The sequence below is a fragment of the Poecilia reticulata genome, chromosome 18, assembly GCF_904066995.2.
Source record: "Poecilia reticulata chromosome 18, P_reticulata-male-v2, whole genome shotgun sequence".
NCBI lineage: Eukaryota > Metazoa > Chordata > Actinopteri > Cyprinodontiformes > Poeciliidae > Poecilia > Poecilia reticulata.
The window spans coordinates 4,506,283-4,526,043 of NC_088847.1; the positions used below are offsets into that span (position 1 = coordinate 4,506,283).

A 19,761-nucleotide genomic window follows, 5' to 3' on the forward strand; every position below is an offset into this window, starting at 1 on the left:
GAGGCTTCTCATACCTGTACAGCCATTTGGATGATTCTGATTTAGTCAAACATGGCAACTATCAATAGAAAGCATTCAATGTGATGTAGGCATTTTGTACTCAAAAGAAAGAAAAAGTTGTTTTATGTGGGGTTGTTTTCTTTTTTTGGAAAACGGCTTTGATTTACGCAGTTCATATGAACACATTTACATGCAAGTCCATTTCCATCTTAGCTTCACACCATTGTTAGCTACTGCGTGGACGTGTGCGTGTGGTCTCCGTGGTAGTGCTACTTTGCTCTGGGACCGCTCATTCTCGAGCTATGCTTAAAGCATTTGGCATTCCGTGTGGAAGATGGATATGGATACGTTTCACAAAGGCGCCAAATGAGACTGAGGTGAAGAGTGGCAGAGGGAAATAGGGAATTTGATACGAGGACAGATTGGACGTGCCACCTCAAGAAGATTATTAATAGCAGAATGCATCTGGATATAATACAAGAGGTCGATAAACGGAATGTCACGTGAAATGTTAGATTTCCTACAGAAGAGACATGTTTGGTGTTGTAGGATCTGTCTATCGTCTTATCTCCAGCGATTACAAGGCGAGAGGCGGGGTACAACGTGGACAGGTTGCCAGTGCATCACAGACACCAACGTACATGCACACTCATACCTAAAGACAAGTTAGAGAGACCAATTAACACAACTGTCATGTTTGGGGAACTTTTGCATCAGTCCAGCCTCAAGAACTAATTCAGTTCACATGAGATAAAGATCATAGTTCAGCACTCAGACATCCTGAACTATCAAAATAAACTGGCTGTCCTGTTGTTTTTTTTTTTTTGGGGTGGTGGGGTGGTTATTGTAATGAAATCATGACCTCAGTCATTAATTACCACATTAATCTTATGATCACATAGATGTTGCGTGTTTAGTTATGTCCTGTTTCACTGGGTTCCATAAACCATATTCTGATTTGGCTGAATTTCCAATAAATTTGATTTTTTTTCTTGAATATGAGAGCACAAAAATATGTTCCAAAAACGGTTCCAAAAGAACTCTGGATGTGTTTAATCCATAAGAACTAAATGGAGTTCACTCCCATATTAGTCTTTCAGTTAATCCTCAAATTAAAATCTGTGTGTGGGGAGGTGCATGAACATTCCCCAGCTGAATGGATACAGAAGTGAAGTTATAATATTTGGACATAAAAAGGAACAACTGCTTTTACAAACGGAAACTGGTGATCAGGCCTGAACTCGGGGTGATGGACTCAGACCTGAATCTTCAGACACATAAAGGCAGTTTGAAAATCAGCCTTCTATCACCCGAAGAACAAAGAGTAATACTTTGTTGTATCAACCTTCCAGACCAGTCAGGTCTTCTGGTTCTGCTCTGCTTCCTGAGATCCAGAACCAAACATGGAGTTCAACATTCAGCTTCTATGCACCACAAATCTGGAACAACTGCAAAACAGCCAAAAAACTGAACTCATTTAAATTGATCAACATTTGATGTGTATTTGACAAAATGTAATGCCCATTGCTTGTTTCACAATTGGTGACTGTAGCATGTTTTTATGATGTAAAGCACTTTGAACTGCCTTGTTGCTGAAACATGAAATATTCAGCTATCCGAAGGTCAGAGAAAAAAGTCGGAAGTGACAGAATGTGTTCCGGTGAAGCTTTGTTCTTCTTCTCATCTCTGTGTTTACCATCAACCCCATAGCCGGCTACACGCCCTGCCCGCAGCAGGTTCAGTACAGGGTGCACTAACAACTCTACGTGATCTTTTAGGTTTTAATGGCTTGCCTTTAAGGGCTTATTCCTCAACTCCATTCTAGATAAAACCACTTTTTGTCCTAAAAGTTTCTCACTTCACAGAAGATTACAAAGCAGCACAGCTGAGGAGAGCTGCACTCAGTATAACTTGTTAAAAAAAAAATACAATTTCAGAGCTGATTCTATTCGTGAACACAATCAAAATTCATTGATTGCAACACATGTTGCAAAGCTTCAACATGTGTTGAAGCTTTGCAACGGCAGAGATCGGCATGCTGATTAGTGTCATAGGCTTTACTATTCCTGTCGGATAGCTTCGATATTCTTGTAAAGACTATGATGATCACTGGGCAGCGAGTGTTAGTTTGTTGCTGGTTAGTCTGACATTTTCTGCACGTAGTAAAGCTCACCTCCATAGTTCACGCCACGCTTCCCAGTTAAAGCAAGCAGTGTCCAAAGAGTAAACTGTTACTCTGACATCAATCATTTCAGTCGATTGTATTATTTAATGTGCCCTCAGGCTGAAAGACAGACAAAAAATAATCAGTAAATAAAATAAAAAGTTAATTACAAACAGAAGGCATTACAATGGTATGGATCTATGAGTGACAGGCAACCACAGTATGGTTATTCTCTATGCTCAGAAGCAGCTAATTAGCCGTTAGACCTTGCTCTATCATTATCAATGAACGCTTTTATCAATACAATCAAGGACCCTCAGGTCAATATTATTCAGTGTTAGTTTAAGTATAATGGCCTGTAAATGATGAATGAATGAATTTGTGTGATGGTACCTGCTTGTAGGAATTCAATCTATGTGAAGTGGAGCTGACAGTTTATTCCACTTGATCTTTCCGTCCCCAGTGCGCCCTGAATGCTTTTCACCGCTTGTTCTCGTTTTGATAAGCGGTGACTGCGTCGGCATCGAGTTCTTCCTTCTGTTTGTTTTACAGCAGACACTTGGCTAAATATCTAGACCGCAGGGCTGACGACATAAATAAATATGGATACATTCTCACACCGATGAACCCTGCCAAGACTGTGTGGCCTTTACTTGTTTCACTTCTATACTTTTCTGGAAATGAGATTTAAGAGCTTTATAACTTTTTTTTTTGTTTATCTTACAGTAAACCACATTCAGCTAAAAATGTTTGTGTCTTTTGTTTTCACAAACAGAATAAAGTTTTAATCAGTCATAAATATTTTTTTTTCAAATCTGTAATACTTGCATAATCTTGCTTAGGTTTGAGTAGTGTGTATGTTTTCACAAGATGATTGAGTGTTTTAAGACTCTTGGTTTGAGCTGCAAGTAATTTAGTATTTAATCTGGAGTGTGGGCTTATTAATAACTATGAAAGAGCCATTTATTGTGAATTTGTTTAACTGCCAGAGCAAGAAAATAATAAATCAGGAGCAGGATCTCATTAAAATAAGAAAAATGTTCTCGTTTTAACGAAATATAAAACCCGTTATGGCAATATTTATATTGCTTTCGAACCAAAGAATGTTCCTTTTTTTTAAAGGCTTAAACATTAAACAACACCACCACTTTAGGCTGTTCATAAGAAATTGAGAGAGACAATTACGAGTCAAACTCTTCATGCTTTTTAAAAAAAAGTATCTGTCAGACGAACATATTTTAACACACTATGGAGATAAATCGCTCCTAAATTTGTTTCCTCGCTTCAACAGTTGAACTTTTATGTACTTTAAAACGTACTGTGGTACGTAATGCTACGGAAACCAACTTAGCATTGTTAGCAGCAAATGTTTTTATTTCACTTTGCATCCAAAATGCTACCATATAATTGATTTAAACATAGCAAAAATTTCAATAATTGTTAGTCTCCATTACTCAGTAACTACTTCCTTTCTTTCGTCAAAGGAAGTGTTTTAAACACGGATATAGGGTGTAAATATTAAAGCAGTTACTGTACCGGTCTTCATATCCGGATGCTACAATAATATGTATCACAAAGTCATAATCACATATTGACACAAACTGGATGTAGACCTCACTTTATTGTCAGGATTGTATTGTTATTGTAAGACCTCATGTTATGGCACCTTATTTCAGCCATAATGTATATTGAACTACACTTTCGATAAAACACTGTCCTTTTAGCAGGACAATCGATACAGAGAGAGCGCTATTAAAAAAAAACATGCTTGACCTTTAGCTCACCTTAGATTTTGTATTTCCTTTGGATGGGAAGATCTATGCTCTTCCCATCTCTGCTATTGTTGTCGTTCTGTGGTGAGCCACTGTAGGATTACCTTCCATCACCGTTTCCCGCTGCCACATGTTCCACTTTTCAGCTCCACTGCTTAAGATTTAGGTTTTTTGTATTCAGTCCTCATATGTTTGTTCCCTCAACTCTTCTGTGGCTTCATTTTTAAGCCTAACCATGTGTATCTGCTTTGTGATTCAATGACGTTTTAAAATCGACTGCCGTGGCTAAACCGTTTTTTGTTTTTGCCTTTTAGGGCATCTTACAGAGTTCTGTACATACTTTGATCACGATTTTGGGCGAAAAATTCTGTGGCATGATCATCTATATATAGTACACATACAGGCTTCTGCAACCAAAACAACACAAAACTTACTCGAATACCTACGATGCAGTATTAGGGCCATGATAAGAAAAAAAACAAAAAAATATTACAAGAATAAAGTTTCAGTATTCAAGAATAAAGTTATATTACAACTTTATATAATTTCTATGTGACTTCACTCTCGAAATAGACAACATTTTTGACATTTTCATATTTTGATTATTTTTAAAGTAATTGTTTTAATCTTGTAATTTTGTGACCATTCTCGTTATTTTGAGTGTATTTTCTTATTACTTGTAATGTGACTATTTTTTATAATATTACTTTATTTTGGAAGTATAATGACTATTCTTATTTTTACTTTATTCTCGAAATGACTTCTATTTCATAATTTTATGACTATTTTTTTTGCCCTGTAAAATTGTGACTTTTGACTTTATTCTGGTAATCAAGTGCCACAAAGTAAACAACTGATTTTTACCAACGGTAAATTTCGTGTGTCTAAGCAGATAAGTATTTCAAAAGAGCTCGTTTTATAAATAACGATTAATTTGGTATTAAGAAATAAGCATTTTGTTATGGTAACAAACTGCCATGAAGTATAAGTCCGATTTTACCTTTTGCGTAAAAATCTGGTGGCGAATATATATAGTATCATATTTCAAAAGAGTAGAAGAAAAAAAAACTGTATTTTTTCTGAAAAATTCACAATTCTTGTTAAGTGCTAAGTAGTGTAATATAAAAGAAATCTTATGTTTTTTGAACAATAACAATAATTGTTGTTAATCTGTTTCTAAGAGATGAGAGTGTTTTCTGGTAACAAAGTGCCATGAAATAAACATCTGATTGTTACTTTTGATAAATTTACCAATTGTAAATTTCTTATGTCTAAGTAGATGAGCAGTATTGAGTAGATAAGCAGTATTTCAAAAGCGCTTATGTTTAATAAGCAATATTATTTGTTATTAATTTAGTGTTAAGATGTAAGCATTATTTTCTGGTAACGAGCTGCCATGAAATATAAGTCAGAGTTTTATTTTTGCGTAAAACAGTGACAAAAATTAAGCAAATAAAAATTCACTTTTCTGAAAAATTTATCAACAGCACAATTCTTGTTAAGAAGATAAGCCGTATTTCAAAAGAGCAGAAGAAATCTTATGATTTTTGACCAATAAGAGACTTTCTACAATCTGCCAGAGTTCTACATTTTCTTTCTCCAGCTTTTCACGCATCTTGTCATCAGAAGGTTTTTCATCCAAAATGCTGGCAAGCTCATCAGGCTTGCCAGCATGAGCTTGGCGAGCCTGTTGGTCACTGCTGTCTTCGGCCATTTTTTTAATTCATTAAATCGTACCTTTGAAGTGCCTGAATGAAATAAACTGTACTTATCCGTACCTGTGTTGCTGGAAAGTCCAAGATATTAAATCCAGTATTGTTCTTGGGTCTCAATGCAGTCTGACATTCAGAACAAATGAGTTGCTCTGTTGAAGTTGGGATTAAAGTGAGATCACAATCATGAGTCGTTTGTGTGTGTGTGGGTATGCATGTGCCTGTGTATCAGAGGTCGCGTTAACGGAATATTTTCCGTATTTGACCGTTTTTGTTGTGTTTTTTTAAACGACGGGAAAATTTAGAGCCCATCTGTCATTTGACAGGTTATAATTAACACCAGCGCACCAGTCACATGTCTGCCCATGTGACTGGTGCACATGGGCAGACATTATAGACTTTACGCAAAGAGTTAATTGCAGAGGCAACTAAAATCAATCAATAAAAAAATCCTTTGTGAATAACATCTCATGGACACTGAACTAAGTGCATCTTTTTGGCCGGGACCTGACAGAGTGTTGAAGAGTTATGGACCAGACGTTTTGGAGCGTCTGATTCAGAAGCGCATTTCAAACCTTTGGTTGAAATGGTGCCTATAATTCCAGTCTCCACTACATACGGAACAGAGAAAACTAAAGAGAATGCAATGCTGTGTTAATCCATTTATAGTCTAAACAGAGCAGCTGGCAGTTTATCTTGAGGAAATAAATAAAGGTGCAGGAGTTAATTAGGCTGTAACATGCGTTGTCTGCTGCACAACCAATGCGGACGCGACGCCGCTGCAAAAAATGTAACTAAACTCACCCTGCAGTCTTAACAAAGGAGCTGGAAGACGCTACCCTCCAACGTCCAGAAGGAGAGCGGCTTTCAGGAGAAGCACGGCAGACGTAACATCTGTCCGTTTCGGGGAAGCGAAACCACGCAAAACAAAAAATCCTCATAATAGCGCATGTTCATACCGCATACAGGATAAAAAAACTTGCAGAGTTCAATCGATCGGTTTGGTCCAGACAGATCCAACTGACCGATGAACTAGAGTAGATTTTTCTGCAGATGCGACCAGGGGGAATTTGTGAAGCTGTGCGTTCAGACCCCAGCAGGTGAAGTGCTGGTATGAAGTGAAGTCGTTTAATTTAATTTATTATAAGTTATTGGGGCCACTGTCAGTGGACCTTCACTACGGAGAAAAAGTTAGATGCGTTCATCTCTTTTTTGTGTGATGGGATCTGGATTCATGGTTCAACTGGGTGAATATTAACTAAAATGCATAGAAATTGAGGCTAAGTAACCTATGCTAATATGATTATAATTTGATGGGTAAAAATAGCATATGACCGATTTTATTTATTTATTTTTTCTTTAATGCTGTCTGTCAAATGACGGATAACTAAACAGTCTAACATGACCTGTGGTTCCAACCGATGGACACGCTTTGGCAGGCCCTGTTTAAATTTCTTCAGAAATGTTCTAGTTTCAGCTATTCTCTTATGACTTTATTCGCGTAATATTATAACATTATACTCTGTGCAAAAGCTGTTTTGGAATGATCAAAATGTCACTCTCCTCAGCATGATGGATGCTTGAGATTTTTCCAAAGGTTATAAACTGTAAACTATTTTCTGATTGATTCAGCTGTTAATTACTTGACTACCTTGATGCATTCTTAGAATTTGTATTTTGCTCTGAACTTTGATGCTCAGATGGCCTTGAGCATGCATGTGTGTGTAGCGACTTTTATTGAAAGTTTAAATTAAAACGCATCTGTGTAAAAGTTTTTTTATTTATTTTTGTACGTTAGAGAAAGGCAAAAATAGATGACCTGAGATTTCTCCTCACCTGTAGATAATATTTAACTTTGGCCTGTACTCAGATCAATCTTATACAAAACCAGATACCACACGGATTGAAGAAGAAACCTGACGACTCTTTGTTTATTTCTGTAAGGAATACAGAAAAAAAGATTAGGCAACAGTTCTAGATTTCATCCATTGGCTAAGGAGTGGCCCCAAGGCACTCTGTATGCTGAAAGTATCAGAATATCTGATAGGAATCTTAGTTTGCCCTTTTATCGTCCATCAATCTTGGGCTGATATTTAACCTGCCCTATCCTCTGCTGCATCGTCCGCCCTCTCCTCTTTCCTCTCCTCTCTCTTCCAAATGGCTGCCTGTTGTCAGACTATGCCGCCTGCCCATTCAGCCATGTTGGCGAGCACCTGCTGGGGCAGGAAATGAAGAAGGGATGGGAGCGACAGAGGAAAAGTATTAGTGCAGGCCCCACTGTGGGTTGGGCGCATCGGGTCAGGATGGGTTTAGTGTCGCTGTGACATGGAGTGGACCTGCAGATGTTGTTACAGGCCAGATTGGTTTTGACAGCCAGGGTCTCCCGGATCCCAGCTGGGCATGCTGGATGATTACACAGGCATAGATTGAATGTTTTTTTTTGTTTTTTTTAACATTTCATTTGTGCATATGACTCGGATTGCATCGGTAAGGGGCGCCCTTCGCCACCCCACCCCCTCTATCTCCTTTTTGCTCTTGTTTCGCTTTAATGCTCCAATAAACCTTTTTGCCAGATCCTGTTTAACTTCTCCGTGTGACACGTTCAGATTTTCTCCACTGGGGCGCGGCTCCTCTGGAGCTGTTTATGTGAGCTTTGGCTTCCTCCCTTTTCCCAGTCAAAACTAACGTTGGCTTCATTCCAGTTTAATAAAATTTTATTAAAAAAAAAAAAAACTGCAGCGCACAAAAGCCGTCGCATGAATTATTTTAAAATCATTATTCAGCAGCCTATTATGCAAATACGGTCACCGTCTTCTTTTTCTGTATGGAAATGACCAAAATACTGCTAGCTGAATACTTACCTTAAAAGGAAAAAAAGATTTTAAAAAATCTGCTGCTTTGGGGAGGAAATAAAAAAAGAAGCATTTACATGATCCCTTCAGCCCACTGGAAGCTCATCTCTGCCCAACCTAATTTAAATGACTTCACGAGCTAAAATATCTCCACAGCTCATTAGCATTTTGCATCTCGCTCCCTCTGTTGCTGCTGAGTTCTTCATCCTGCCCTCATCTTTTTAATTAACCCTGAATGAAGAGAGGTGGTGAACTCTGAGTCCGACTCAACCTCTGAAACCCTGCACTCTGACACACACTGTCCCTCCTTCTTTATATTCCTGCCCAGTCCCTCTGCATTGTTTCCCTCCCTCTGGACCTGCTTTCCCCCAAACACTCCACTAAAATGGAGGTCAATGTGAGCAAAAGACCGGGAAAAAAAAGAAAGAAAAAAGAAAAGTCAATGCCCAAACGGATTAACGCGCTTTAACACAAGTTTAACACAGGCAGTAGGTGCCATCATAGTATCCAAGGATGTAACATGTCATTCTCGTGTGGCCTTTTTGAGCAGGAGAAGGAGTAAATGCTTCATTTGATAGTTTGGCAAATAATGTCTGACAAAAATAAAGTTTGGTTTGGTTCTTTTTATGTATTCCTCCGTTTCTAGAAGAATACCTTCTTGATTGGGTACTGTAGAGGTGTGTGTTGTGCCTCTAGTGGTTTTCTTCAAGTATATAAGTGCAGCAAAAAAAATAAATCACATTTCTGAAATGTTTGATTCAGGAAGAGAAGTAGAGTTAGGGGTTGCTGTCAGGGGAGCTTAACTTTCAGTCAAGCAAATAAATGAAATGTTGGCTCTCTGAGGAGAATGTTGAAGGAATCCACTGTCCGACACGTTTCTACTGTGTGACCCGGCCAATATGATGTCGCTTTCAGATATCAGCTTTTCAGTACCAACTCAATCTTTAGGTTTGTCTCATTTATTTACCGGTTTTCTGAAGTTCACCGAACTGCCTCGATGGTCACACGGATAAAAGAATGTTTTAGTCACATAACGACCACCAGGGTCATTGGATTTGTGTAGGATTTTATGTGAAAGATGGACACCAAAGCAGCACACAGTTGTAAAATAAATGGAAAAAATGCAGTTTTGTTTTCTGCTATGACATATTGGCTCAAGAGCCAACATGTTACAGTCATACTCTATGCTGCAGTAACAAGAAATGCTTTCATCCTTTATGTGAGCTCATCACCAGATCAATCCAGCTGTTCCTTGAAGGCATGAGAGAAAATCAGTGAACAATCAGAATCATGAAGACCAAGGAACATACCAGACAAAGCCTAGCCTCAAGAACCATCTTATGTTACTGTTAGCCCTTAATGCATCTGTTCATCAAATGTGATGTTAAATCTTATCCATACATTGAGGAAAAGAAAGTATGTATTTCGTATCAACATAGTCTTATCACATAAAGTTCAACCACAGAAAACTGTAACTGTCTGTTTTAAGGATAGAGGAAGACAAAGCAATAAAGAACTGAGCTTCAGCATACCATGCATTACCATATAATGCAAAACAAAATATTTGATGATGAAAATGATGGTGCATATATATTTGTTGGCTAATATTACCACTGGATTTAATTTTGACCAATTGTCAGCGCCAGGTTGATGAGGTGGACCGTATTAACGCCATGAAGCAAGACCGCGATGGTAAATGAATGGATTTATTCTCTTTTTTTGTCGCACTCTTATTCCAAATTCATTTTAAAGCAACTCATATTTTTTGCAACTCTCTATGCTAAATAGTAAATTGCTCTTTACATGTAAAGCCATGACAAACAACAGCAAATGAAGAAAGTGCCCAACAAATCCATTTCTTACATTCAGCAGCTCGAGTCACTTCCAGCGCTTTATTGCCGGAATATTGGATTTGCTAGAATGCACGGCAGACTAATAACATACATTATAATGGAGTATACCCATGATATTTCTGTTCATTTGTTTGTGCTTTCGTCGGGTTGAAACTCACCATCCCACGGCCCCATGCTCCACACATAAGTTATTACCCAAGGCAGATGCAGTCAATTTAGTCTTGTTGTTCTCATCTCTGCACATGCTGAGTCACACGCACACGTCTGGGCTTAGAAATCAAAGTTTACCAACTTAAGGCTAGTATTTCATGTAGCAGGATCAGATGTAGATTGTATATTTTATTTGTGTTTTTCCAAAAAATAGATCCATATTGCAACCCTTGTCTAAAGGCCATTAACTGCTTTGGTTAATAGCCAAAGCTATTAACAGAAGTTTGACTTCTGTGCACATGCTAATTCTTATTAGCAATACCATTTTCAATACATAACCTGAACATGCTAAATATTAGCATGCTCAACCAACATGCTAATGAAAGGAGAACATAAGCTGCTGCAATTACTTCTTATTGTTTAATAACGAGAAGTCAAAGTTTCCTCGCTGTTGTTCAACAATAAGAAGTAATTATTAATTGTTATAACACGTTGCTACTTGTAATAACTAACAACTGTTTTATGTAACAAGTAACTCACTGGATCACTCACAATTTGTAATAGTTTGTAATAGTTGTAACAACCAACAGTCTCGTAAGAAGTAACACTACATGTTTTTTGTTTTTTATTCCGAGTAACTTCTGTTATTTTTTGTCAAATTACTTGACAACAATGAGTTTTTACTTGATAGTTGTGCTTAAGGTTTTTTTTTGTTTGTTTTTTTACTGCAGGGAGCAAAAAAAACAAGTTTGACAAATGTTTACCTTTTTTGTGTATTCACATTTTGTGCATGTCCTTCTCCAGGCTTCGCTTCTTGACTTGGTGTCAGGCGCACTTCTAAGACGTTGCTAAAGTGTTATCGCCTGTTCTCAAAAATTGTGTGTTTTAGCCTTTAGGAATCGAATTCTGGGGGGAAACTCAACCCACAGAATAAGGCCTAGAAGCAGGGTTTTCTGACATTGTACTGGTGACGTATAGAGATGGAATTTATCTTTAGAATATCATTGTTGTCATTTGAACAATATGTTGACAGTTTCAAAACAAATGTATAGTTTATCCTGTCAAAAGAAACTAAAAAACCCAAGGTAGTTCTATATAAGGCAAATTGTTTAGTGACAACCTAATTAGTTTATTTTCTGCAAACGATTAAAATTTTATGTTAAAAAATAGGAAAAAAAAAAAAAAAAGCACTCTGGAGGGCAGGGTGTTTCTGCCAAGCTGAGAATATTGTCCAGCCGAATTTTAGTCTTGGCCTTTATATAAAGCAGTAAAGTCACGTTAAATGTCAGAGGACTAAAAGCTACCCTCACCCCCATGAATCCTTTACTAATAAACTCACTCAGCTACTCTACCTTTGAATCTTCCCACCAGTCCACTGCCTTGCCTGAGGGCCCTCAGCGCCTTGTGGTTTTCAAATAATCAATGAAAAGAGAGGGGACCTTCGATCGTTTTCTTACCTCTGTTGCACAAATACACCTACATATGCTCTGGTGTCCTACCCTCATTCTTTCTGTGTCTCTGTACCTCGTTCCTCCACCACCACCTCCCCGACTCCCCTCAGCTCACAGGCTTTGCTCTTTGATGCTAAACTTTCCTGTCAAATCTCCACAAGCCACTGGAGCACAAAGACAAATGTTTCCTGTCAAAATGGGAATCGATTCTCCCAATGGCATCTGTAATCAGCTCTTTGTACGTTTTTGACTTTTATATATATATATATATATATATATATATATATATATGTAGAGGTAGCTGCCATCGCTGTGGGGTCTTATGGGGAACTGAAGGAAACCTCTTGTACAAAACGAGTGATGTTAGTTCCTTTTTTAGGTCCTGGGCATTGTGGTCATAATGCTTGACTTAAAGGCATAGTTCACCTGTTTTAAAGTGAAGTTCTGTTAAAAAGGTTTAATAATTCATCTAAGGTAGATCTGGACCTTAAAATCATCAAATTCGGGCAGTTATTCACACAGCAATTGGAGATGGAGATGGGGCTTCAGTTTCCTGTGTGAAGCACCTGCTGACAGTGGAGGATGCAAAGCCCTTCTGGTTAGTGAGTTCTGTTTTGATTAATTGTATGCTGGCTTAATTTTCTTTTAGGTTCTACAGGAGTTATGTCCTGTAGAACATAACTCCAAATTATTTGTATAAATTTGGTCAATACACAGATCTTTTGCTCGGAAAGAAATTGCAACCTGGGAAGCTGGGATAACTGTCTGGCGTTTGCAAAGCAGCCAATGAAGGAACAGCAGTAATCTTCCTTGTTGCTGATTGGCTGTAGCTGTTTGTTTTTATTAGTTCCTTAGCAGGCATTTTTTTTAGGTTGATAATTTAAAGTATATTCGGTGTTTGAACCGTTAAAACATGCAGTTCTAAGCATTTTTAGAGGGAGTCAAACTGTACACATGAAGATCATGGTTGACATCTCTCCTTTTCCTTGTATATAATCCTTGATGTGTAACTGACTCTCTATTGGATACATGATGACAGGTTTATAAAACAGCTTTTGACAGCATAACCTTATTGTATTTGAGATTGAAACTGGTGTGTAGATGTTAGCATTAGCCTGTAGGACTGTAGCAAAGGGAAACTAACTGCTTTCATTTTTGCAACAGAACTTTACCCTGACGTCAAAACCCGCAAACTGCCCTTTTCAAACATATCTAACGCAAACGGCACAGAAATGGCATAATAAGTGAGAATCATCATGATGAGTGAGAGCGGTAGGACTTGAAGTGATTAAGGGTTCAAGAAAAGGTAGATGAGGGACAGTTAATCCCGCACTGGCAGCTTTTCAGATGGGGAAAGCAGATAAAACAAAATAGAAGTGAAGGAATCTGAGCCAACCTCAAAGGCCTGCATAGTGACAGGCAGCAAGGTAGGTCAGGCCAGAAATCTATGTGATGATGTACGAGGGCAGGGCCGCTGCTTCACAGCTGCTTTCCACTTGACTCTCTCTATTCTTTCTGCACTAATTTCTTCCACCCTATTGTCCCTGCCATGACCCTGGAAATCTGCGCTTCTATTTCCAGGGTGTGAAATATAGATGGCTACAAAAAGAAAAAAAAGAAAATAAAGTTCTGACCTCAGAGTGCACTCTAACCAACTTTAGCACATATTGTTCCTCGTAGAAGTAGACTGCAGTTTTTCTTTGAAATACTGTTAAAAAATTAAAGGTCAGAACACAGGTATGTCTGTTTTTTTTTGTTTGTTTTTTTGGAATGATCCACATTCCTGTGGCTTCACTCAGCTGTGAGGATTAGTCATAACCCCTCGCGCCTTAATCCATATTTACTGCGTCTCCCTCCGCAAACGAAAAACAAACCCATCCTTTAAGGTTCATGCACGCATTGTCATTACGCGAGAACAATAAATCCAACACACTGGACAGTTTGATTACAACACAATGCAGCTAATTTAATTTAAAGTGCCATTATGTGCTGGTGGCAAACCTGCACCTCCTACACATGTTGGCCAGTTTCCTCTCGGGAGAAGCACAGTCGAAGTGGAGCCGTTGAAATGCCAGGACTTTGGAAAGATGCAGGAAGAGAATTTGTCATGACCGAAGGCAGGACTCCCTGTTACTGTACACTTTAGAGAGTGTGTATGTTGTGCTGTTGTCGCTGTTCTGTTCCTACCATTTAGGTCTTTACCTTTTAAGGTCAGCTTTGTTAAATTAACTCACTGACACGTCTTCAGCAGAGTCCACTTAGGAAGAGAAAACATATAGTCATCTTATCGGAAGATGTGATATTTCATTCCTCACTCCAGATACGCTTCATTAACATGTGTTTTCATGCATGATAATTGAAATGGTAAGGATGGCAAAAAAAATGCTTTGCTCACTTGGCCAAAGTCAAAGTCAAGGACGAGTACCGGTGCGTACTGTAGGTACGGCATTGGCTTTTTGTCAGACATCTAACCATGTACCTGGACCATGATCTCCACATCTCATTACAAGGTACGCCTGGTTACAGATGGCATATCTTGAGAGAGACAGAGCAGAGTGCGAACCGTTTGGACACGTGATTGTCATCATCTCCTTTCAACCTTCCTGAGGAGCGTTAGAGGATCTGAAGCATGAACGCTTGTCTGAACTTACCTGAAGGAGAGCAGAGGGTGGAAATGGGAGGGGAGGGGAAATTGGCTCCAAAGCAGGGATTGCTGAGCTAGAAATAGAGCGCCTGGCTACGTGCTTTCCGTGTGCATTTTCTGGTGCTGGAGAAAAGTGAGACATGGAATATGCTACGTCTCAGCCTTTTTATATTCTTTGACATTTCCTTCGTGTTGGCCCAGTTTAACGTTTCTCCTCAATTTGATCGCGAAATGATTGTCTGACAGAAAGGTACAATGCCCCCTCTTACTTCTCTATTATTCAGCACAAGTCCCAACCCCTCTCTCAGGATAATGGGCTCCTTTATAATTTCTTTGTAATTCTGAGCTTTACTCAGACTTATCACATTTAGACAAATGTGGAGTACTCACCCCCGTGGCTTAATGCGGTGTATCTCTTGGTAGGCTGGACTGTTTAGCCTAATTGAAACGCAGCGTGGTATTTGATAAACAAGCTGTTCCCCTACCGCCTGCGACTAATATAATCTTCTCAGTTAAATCAGTTAAATTAATAATGGAAAATAAATATTTTAGTCATGTTTATTCATGCCTGTCACTGGGAATTCACGTGCATCCGGGACTCTTAGAAACAAAAGCTTAACGATTCGTGTTTGATAAGGCCTGGCTTCCTGTTTGAACTCTGAAACATTGTGAGATCAGCTCTGTTGCGCAATCTAAACATTGTTTTTATTTGTTTAGGAAATGTACCCTTTTAGAACCGCTGCCCTCAGTCAAGAGCAGCGGTTAAGTGGCTACCATTGAGTGGCTAGTTAGTTTCAGGCTGCCAAGTGGCACTTCACAGATTATTCAGTGTCTGCAGTAGAGCTGCCCTGTAGCAAAGTACAGGATAAAAGTAAAGGATAAAAGTAAAGCACTATGAAAACCTGAGGCAAACAGATGCAGCTTTTGCGACGCTGGCTGGGAGTCAGTTAGCTGCAATGTTTCTGGAAAAAAAAAAAAAAAATGATATGCGGAAGAAACACCTGAGGGCTGTCATTCACATTTGATCGGAGCTGACATTTTGTCGCCATTCAAGTGGCATCAACCCCAGTTTGCTTGTCGGACCCTTTTTTTTTCCATTAGTTGGGTAGTTAGGTGTATAAGAACAACTCCCCAGTGGATTAAAGTGTTGATAGGCTGTCAGTCTTTTACACTCAGATGCCATGCTGGTGCTGTGTTTGTGAGACCCTCGTGGATTGTATGCCCTGATTGGTATCTGCACAGCAAGTCATCACTATGAAACTCGAGGATGGTACTTCCGTGCTTCTTTACATTAAGTGATTGCACGTCAAGTCCTATTCGAGTGGGATTTGGAATCTTGAGTGATGATTTCCTCTCTTCCTTGATGCTCACGCAGTGTCATTTTATCATTATTCATGCTGTGTGTGTAATATCTTTGAGAGATGAGTTGGGTATCAGTAATAGTTACTCGACAAAAGATGGGCGTAACAGGCATAAAGTGTCATTTGTTTTCCACAGAGGAAATTGCCAGGGCCCACATGGTTGTGTTGTCTGTGGTGTGTTGATTATTAGAGGCAACTTGGCGAAAAGAGAACATGAAAACTAAACGAGCTGAATTGAGAGATAACTCTGGACAGCTAGGAGAATCCACTGCTGGTTTGAGAGCTTAGAGTTTGAACAAGAAAAGCAGGGAAATAGTCCTTTTCTTCACAGCTAACCAAAAGATTCTAACTCCAGCATCATCACTACCATCAACAATGTTCACCAGGCAGACAGACTTATGAGTCTAGTCCCACCAGCTTATACTCACTCCACTCCTGTCAAGAGCAGAGGAAAAGAAATCTGATCACTCTGCCTTCCGAGAGACGAGTGTCTTTTTGTCCATTAAGAACAGTATACTTCATTAGATTTGCATGGTTTCCCTAAAGGGGCTAATCATATCTCTGTCTGCACCTGTACTGGAATATCACAGACCTATCCATCTGTCCGTTGTCTACACCCACATGTGCATGTAAGGTACTGGAGGAACTGGGCAGGAGGCGGGGTTTACCGTGGACAGGTCGCCAGAATCACAGAACTACTTGTGGATATAGAAGAAGAATGTAGAATTTACAAACAGCTATTATGAAATGGAGACCATCAAATGGAAATTTCCACTAAAGTTTGTTTCCTTTTTATTTTCAACAGCTGGAACATTTGTTGCTTGGGGATCATAGGACACACCCTCACTCAAACAAGTAAACTTGTTTCCCCATCCACATATAATAGCCTATTAATTGTGACTTTATGTAAAATAATAAATTATTTGACCTTTGAGGTCAAATAATCAAAAAAATAACATTTAAAAAATGTGTGAGATTATCATCCATTTGGGCCATTTTAGGCAATAAGTCATCGGTACACATCTCTACGTTGTAATGCTCATGTTACAGAATTTTTCAACTTGTAAACAAACAGCCAAGCTCAGCTCAAGATCAGCGGCACATGCTTATGCTGTAGTTTTGGATGATACAGAAAAATCCATATGTGCCAGTGTACTTTTGTTTGTCATTAGGATTCAAGCAGATATCCAGTAGAGTTAAGGGGAATAAAGTCAAAATGCAGTATTGCAGTTTCTTCTGTCAAAATTCTTTGAATTCCTCGTATAAAAATGGTACTTTACAAAAAAACAAAAAAAATCTTGGCTTTGTTGGGATATGGAAAGAGGCGTTTATCAGGTAGTGTTCTCTAAAACCAGCTAATCAACTAAAATGTCATTTCTCATTTTCACACCTGTTAAATCTGACTGCTACTAAGCAGGTAAAGTCAGTGGAAGGAGTGTCCTTCCTGTCCTTCCTGTACTCCTGTCTGTTCTTCCTACCTGATTGAAAATGTTGGACCTTTTGTGAAACTGTGCAATACCACATAATTTCACAGTTGTATTGTTGCACTTGGTGTTATTGAAAAGATTTTCTCTAGTTACTCTTAGAATCTTTCTTTTGGAAAGATTCTAAATGAATTCATTCTCTGCTACTAGTTTTTGCTCTTTATACGTTCATGACGAGACACAGAAAAGGATTAAATAGTTCTTCAAAATATTTTTTAGCCTATCCTAACATTATTTGATGAATAGAAATGTGTGGAACATTGCCCACCTGTGACCCAATGATTTTGAGGATGTAAATTAATTCAGTCTTAAGCGATTCTGCATGAGTGACAGGCCTGGCTTTGATTTTGCCCCACTGTGCCGTCATTCCATCTTAACCGCCGTCCTCATACATAATCAGATCGCCAATTAGGAGTTAGTCAGAGCTGCCCGCCGACCTGGCTTATGATTCCATAATTAAGTGTTCCGAGGTCACTACATTTACTCTTTCCCCGTTGTGGGGGATTTTATTTAGAAATAGCCTTGCCAACAGAAGTTGATGGCTTGCTAATAGCTGCCAGCTTCAGGCAGAATTGCCTGTCATTGATAGTAATTGGGCACCTAAGCCATTTCTGAACTATCACTTTGTTCACGTTGACTCAGCCTGTAAAATCCATTTTAAAAAGGCAGTTAGTTACATTGTCATGCTGCCAAAGCACACCCGACATGTTGAGTGATAGAATAACTTCTAGTCAGACCAAATTTATACAATTACTGAGACTACTTTACCGCTTTCTGTCAGATATGTGCCTTGCCTTAATGCTACTTAATGACACTTAATAGGTATTTGTCAAATGCACTGAACTCATCAGGTCTAGTTCAGCTTTCAGCAACAGTTAATACTTTTTATTGTAGGTTCTCCATGGGGATTTGGCTGGATTAGTCCATCCTTGTCACTGCTCAGCACAACAGCAGTCATCTTTGGCAGCTTCTTTGACATAACCGTCTTCTCCTATTGGCTGACTAGTCTTTGCAAACCTATTTCCTCAGTTCCTTCTGTCTTTTAATTCTGCGTGAAAGAAAAAAAGTGACAGATTGGGACCCTACAGATTTCCATCAACGCTGTATGTACCTGTTCTCATCATTACTTTATCTCTCCTGCTTAAGCAAGACTTTCCTTACGTGAGCTTGCATGAGTGAAGCCCACAGGTGATCTTAATGGGTAGAATTGAACAATCACAGAGTGTTACACTAAACCATTACTAGGCAATCGATGAAATTCACAAGAGGGTGTAGGTTTCTGGTTGTGATAGGTTTTTCATTGCGTCAGGCGGACGTAGTTACTCTGTGATGAAGCTAATAGACAGGAGGGAGCATACAAATGAATCCATCTTGCTGTGCTTAAGGTAAAAGGAAGCCTTGACTTTAATATTTAATGCAAGAGAGCACATATTTGTATGATTCATATCAGGCACAAAAAGAAAACGGAGATAGACATGTTCTGCCCTTCGGCCGTGTATCACCTCCGTAGATCATCAAATGTCAGGAAGCGCAAAGGTATAAAAAAGGGAAAATTAATTTACAAAATGGGAAGAACTGTTGTAGCTTTCAGCTACATCTCTGAGCTTCCCGACACAGAAGATGTTTTAATGTTTTTTTTTTTCCCCCTTGCGAATCAGCTCTCATTCCTCTCCACTTGCTTTATCCTACAGCTCCTCCTATATACCATGTGTTATTTTTGTGTGGAGCTGACCAAGACTGTGTCAGCTCCTGATTGAACTCATCAATTATTTAGCTAAACGCAACACACTGACCAAAAGGACCCACTCCTTCCACTGACTTTACCTGGAAGCAGCTTGATGAATGATTTAGAAGTTCCCTCTGGTTCTGCTTGGTCATAGACCTGTTCAACCACTTCCCGTTCTGCTATGATTGGCTTTGGGTCTTAGGTGGCATATCTAACTTTACCTGACACATACATCATCCTTCTTTAGTCTGCTACAACTTCCTGAAGGGATTTACTTTCATTAACCCAGCCTTGCAAAGCAAAGTGTAATCTTATGTCTTTGCAATGATTCAGATGGGGGTGTTTAGACGGAGGGTTTATGTGCAGCTACCAGGCAGCGGTAGCCTGAACAGCAGTGCTGTGGGATTAAACAGAAAGAATATAGGTTTGATAACGGATGTGAGTGCTGTTCCAGAAATGATAAGGAGGAGAAAAGCATACTTCAAATGTGTCTTCCACAAAGCCCCACCTGGAGATTAGACAGGAAGTTGTTTATGGTGTATACTGGGATAGGCGACCATGGGGAGGTTCACAGATGATATCAGCATGGGTT

General features: G+C 39.0%; 1 protein-coding gene across 12 annotated transcripts in view; it reads left to right on the top strand.

Annotated features, from left to right (window-relative positions):
• Nucleotides 1-19,761, top strand: part of nrxn2b (neurexin 2b) — an 811,982-nt gene that overhangs the window by 560,213 nt on the left and 232,008 nt on the right. The gene's annotated exons all lie outside the window — the stretch shown is intronic.